This window comes from Ailuropoda melanoleuca, chromosome 2 (assembly GCF_002007445.2).
Source record: "Ailuropoda melanoleuca isolate Jingjing chromosome 2, ASM200744v2, whole genome shotgun sequence".
NCBI lineage: Eukaryota > Metazoa > Chordata > Mammalia > Carnivora > Ursidae > Ailuropoda > Ailuropoda melanoleuca.
In genome coordinates this window covers 128,548,177-128,553,555 of record NC_048219.1, presented here as the reverse complement: position 1 = coordinate 128,553,555, position 5,379 = coordinate 128,548,177, and the positions used below count along the sequence as shown (strand labels likewise).

The 5,379-nt window shown below is 38.3% G+C and overlaps 1 long non-coding RNA gene across 2 annotated transcripts in view; it reads right to left on the bottom strand.

Moving 5' to 3' along the window:
• Positions 1-717: 717 nt before the first annotated feature.
• LOC117801081 overlaps positions 718-5,379 on the bottom strand; it is a 75,142-nt gene continuing 70,480 nt past the window's right edge. The window contains exons 2-3 of one of the 2 annotated variants that reach the window (XR_004623474.1): positions 1,104-1,240; positions 718-836 (exon numbers count right to left, since the gene is read on the bottom strand). This is a non-coding gene — a long non-coding RNA (uncharacterized LOC117801081). The other variant, XR_004623473.1, reaches the window with a different exon arrangement.

Sequence of the window (5,379 nt, the reverse complement as noted above, 5' to 3'; positions counted from 1 at the left end):
GATATGAAAGTATTCTATGCCACTGAAAAACTACACACCTTAAAATAAGCAGATGGTTGCAAAGAACAAAAATGTTACTATGCAACAGTGAAACAAATAATGCCAAGAATCAAAAATTTTAAATGTCAAGACTGTAATATCATGAAATACCAATGTGCAAGGAAAAGAGAAACAAATTCAGTGAACAAAGAAAATTTGAGAAAAGGAGAAAACAGAAACATCACCAGGGAAGTAATTATTAATTCTTTATATAAACAGGAGGAGCCTTACTGTAAGATATATTACTGTAATTATATTATTACATCACTATAAGTATACCACACTTACTTCACAGTATTTATTTTGATGATTCTGACTGTCCAGGATCAATATCAGATGAGCATTTTCCGAATACCAGTCTGCCCACATGTGCTGGGGGATAGGAGGTTCAAGCATAAGGCAGGGTCACTGACCATTAGTGCCTCATCACCTAGCTGAGGCAGCAAAATATGAATCAGATCAAGGCTAAGCACAGCAAGATGCAAGTGATGGACCACCACCACCAAAGTTGATAGGTAGAGGCTGTGCGGCACTTATGAATTTGTAAAGGAAACCAGTACCAGGCANACAAGTTTAGAACACTAGCTCACAAAATGAATATACTTTGATTCAGACAAACACAACAAATATAGCCTTTATCCAAAAATCACAGAGACAGCCCTGTATAATACCTATGTTAAAATGTTCAAATGGTCAACACATCTAAGGATATTATAGGCCTCAAGTTGCCAGGGTCCTGACAGAAAAGTCAGCAGTGTAAAATATGCTTCACAAGGCTTGGCGTGCATGCACACACTCTGCAATGTGGGAGAGACAGAGACACCAATCACCATCGATATTGTCCTTACTTGCAGACGCACAAGTATCCTGCATGTTCCGATTCTGACTGGCACCTGGAGCGGTCTACGTGCCAGTCATCCCAATGTACTCAGGGATGTAAACACCTTATAATTAAAAAACGTGAAGGCATCAAGGACGTTAGACAAATTTAAAACACATCCAAGGATTAATTTTTAAAGGCATCGAAGAAATAACTGATTGCAAATTCCAGTAAGAGGATATACCTGCTCCTTCACGGAAGCTAGAATAGTGGTGGCTGTGGTCTCGGGTTCCATGCCTGGGCCAGTGGAGGCAGCTTCCTGGCGTGTCTGTGGTTGCCCCTCCTCCACCAATGAGGCCTGCGCAGGAGTGGGCATTCCTCCTGCAAACAAGCAGACAAACAGTTAACATTTGTTCATGGGCTCCTATGCAGGAACAGGCAGGGACTGAGGATTTGCAGATGGTTCCTAGGAAATACTACAGACTTCTACGCACAAAGATCACAACTCCTTATAGCTATTTGATTTTTGAAAGGCAACATCTGGGCCAAAAGTACAGCTAGTTCGACTAAATACTAAAAATTGCAGTAGTAGTAGCAGTAATAATAATACATATTAAGAAAATGTATAAAAAACATCATAGCAAAAAAATGACAAAAGTGTTGGGGTGGAGTGCTCTTAGTTAAAAATGTACTAAGGACAATAAAACTGTTAGAAGCTTGTTGAATCGCTGATTTTTCTAATCAGATAACCAATAAGTAAATATGATTATATCGTGAAACAAATAATAATAAATCCTCTAGACTGCTATAGGGGCCAGTTTGTAAAGTTCACATACAAGAAGATGTCTACAAACACGCAAATGCTTTACCAGTTACAGAAGAGTCTTACGCAATAGGAGGAAAAAAAAGGTTTAAAACTTGGGCTTGAAAATGAGCAAAAGTCTCTTGTATTTAAAAGAAACGGAAGGCATTAACAACTAGAACAAGGTTATCTTTGGTGGAGTATTATAGCTAACGTGGTTTCCTTAGAAGAATCTGATTACCCAAATATGACAATGGCAATGGAGATGGTGTTTAAAAAGAGGGTCTATTTTTTCAGGCCCACAGTTTATGAAAGAATGAGTTCTAAAGCAAGAAATGGAGTGGCCTTAACACGCCAAGGGTGATGTGTTTGCCAGACCACTGACCTGATAGGGATTTTTCATAAATTTGAAGACTGGGAAGAGTCCCACATAAAACGTTGTAAATATTTTAATAACTTGTTTACACAACAGTCTGTTTCCTTGAGAGCACAATCTATCATACCATGAGACTAGTCTAGTGCCTGGCATATGTAACAAGTATTCAATACGTGTTTGCTAAGTAAATGAATATATAAATGAAGGACTGACCATCTTTTCCATGTCTCATTGTGGTCATCAGGCAAATCTCACCAAGTGCTATGATACTCATGAGACCTTATTTGTTCAATGTGTTACTCTGTAAACTTATATATGGATATGTCAAACCATAAGTACTATTCTTGACATTCTTCATAGTTTTCTCCTAAGAATTACTCTATTGTTGTATTTTTTTTTTTAATCAACTTCTACAATGTTCAATTCCATAGTATGATCTGGGGATTTTTTTCCCCCATTCTCTCAAATTTCAGTATCAGCTTGCTTCTTCTAAAATCATCATCTGTAAGAGAAGGGAAGATATATGCATACCACCTGACCTCTCTCCATCTCTCATCCTCATTCCTGACTTTCATATTAGTGAANCTATTGTTGTATTTTTTTTTTTAATCAACTTCTACAATGTTCAATTCCATAGTATGATCTGGGGATTTTTTTCCCCCATTCTCTCAAATTTCAGTATCAGCTTGCTTCTTCTAAAATCATCTGTAAGAGAAGGGAAGATATATGCATACCACCTGACCTCTCTCCATCTCTGATCCTCATTCCTGACTTTCATATTAGTGAAGGTGGGTTTGGGTTCCAGGCTTCTAACAGTAGTTGCTTTATTCTTCCCATATTAGTAGGCAGAAATGGGCAGTGAATGTGATGAGTTTGTGTATTTTCCCTAATGCCAGCTTCATTAAGAGTCTGTATGCCTGCTGTAGCAGGTGAATTTTCTATCCTTCATTTCTATGGTGCCCAAGGTCAGGTGGAGCCTTACCTGCAAGGAGGAAGATCTCCTCAAGTATGAGTAGAGGAGGAACTTCATTCAGTCTTGGAGTAAGTNTCTTTAAAAAAAAAAAAAAAAAAAAAAAAAAGAGTCTGTATGCCTGCTCTAGCAGGTGAATTTTCTATCCTTCATTTCTATGGTGCCCAAGCTCAGGTGGAGCCTTACCTGCAAGGAGGGAGATCTCCTCAAGTATGAGTAGAGGAGGAACTTCATTCAGTCTTGGAGTAAGTGGATGTAGGATCAAAACCTAAGTGCCGTTGGACAAGTTACCATTGTTGAGGCCCACTTCCCTCCTTAAAAAACGGCTTACTAATTCTTTCTACAGCACAATGGAAGGATTTTATGGGAATCTTTATTTCTTAGTATATGTGGTAGGCTTGAGATACAAAATACACTTAAAATATCATCAACTGAATAAAACAGCCCATTTCTGTATTTACCGGGTGCTCACTAGAAAAAGATAGGAAGTCTATGAAGAAAAAAATGCCACACATAAAGATGTTAGATTAACATTTAAGGCCAGTAAAGATATGAAAGTATTCTATGCCACTGAAAAACTACACACCTTAAAATAAGCAGATGGTTGCAAAGAACAAAAATGTTACTATGCAACAGTGAAACAAATAATGCCAAGAATCAAAAATTTTAAATGTCAAGACTGTAATATCATGAAATACCAATGTGCAAGGAAAAGAGAAACAAATTCAGTGAACAAAGAAAATTTGAGAAAAGGAGAAAACAGAAACATCACCAGGGAAGTAATTATTAATTCTTTATATAAACAGGAGGAGCCTTACTGTAAGATATATTACTGTAATTATATNAGAAAATTTGAGAAAAGGAGAAAACAGAAACATCACCAGGGAAGTAATTATTAATTCTTTATATAAACAGGAAGAGCCTTACTGTAAGATATATTACTGTAATTATATTATTACATCACTATAAGTATACCACACTTACTTCACAGTATTTATTTTGATGATTCTGACTGTCCAGGATCAATATCAGATGAGCATTTTCCGAATACCAGTCTGCCCACATGTGCTGGGGGATAGGAGGTTCAAGCATAAGGCAGGGTCACTGACCATTAGTGCCTCATCACCTAGCTGAGGCAGCAAAATATGAATCAGATCAAGGCTAAGCACAGCAAGATGCAAGTGATGGACCACCACCACCAAAGTTGATAGGTAGAGGCTGTGCGGCACTTATGAATTTGTAAAGGAAACCAGTACCAGGCAGGAGAGGAGATTTTCACAGGCAGGGATGGTATTTTTTATTCTCTGATTCCTCAAAGACGGAAAGGTGCTGCAGGCAATCACTAACATGGCTGGGCTGAAGAATGACCACGGTGCCCATACACATCCGAGGGTGAAACATTTCACTGCCCCTCATGTCTGGAAGAGCCCCCAAATATCAGAACCCAACACTGGGCAGAAGAGGGATGCCACAGTACTGACAAGTTCTAAACCTCATGAGATCTTCTCTCCACTTTCCTGTAGTTCTCATAATAATTTAAGGAGTCACAGGAATCAAGCTACGACTAGTGTCACAAGATGAGATTATTACTTCTTCCCATTAGCAAAGGAAAAAACACACACACACACACACAAAAAAGAATGAATGCTTCTATAGCAAAGGGACTGTGAGAAATACAGCTTCGTGTTTCCTTCAATGACCTCAACTTGCCTGTTTTGGACAAGCACATTCTAGGGACCTGAGAGAACTGAAGCATTTTGGGGGCTCTCTGGAGAATCACAAGGGAATGGTAGAGGTGCCAGAAAACTGGAAGCAGTTAAATGCCATTGCTGTTTTTGAAAAAAAGAAAGTAGACTCTCTTCACATCATAAACTAGAGAGCTAGACATAGATCTTAGGTGAGATTCTTAAAAGGATTTTATCCAAGAGATGATCTGTGAGAACCAGAAAGGGGCACAGCAAAGAAAAGTCATGCTAAGCTGTTCTAATTTTTGTCTTTGGCAGCGTAACCATGGAAATGTAGTGTGTCTAGACTCCAGTGAGGCATGTATATTACAAGTCCCCCATGATATAATCAGCAGAGAACTGGGGCTGGCACAGGGCAACTGCTGACTCTCACGGTCTGTAAATGGCTGAAANTTAACTGCTGACTCTCACGGTCTGTAAATGGCTGAAAGAAACATATCATCCTATAAAGATTTTCTAATGTAACGCCAGAGAACGCTGATCTTGACCAAACCTAACCAAAAGTTTAGCTATATAATGTAAATAGTGCACAGGCATACTCAAATTCTTCAATGACTATGAATACTGAATTAATCCATATAATAAAATTAAAATATAGAAAACATTGCTATACTGCAGTAATGAGCT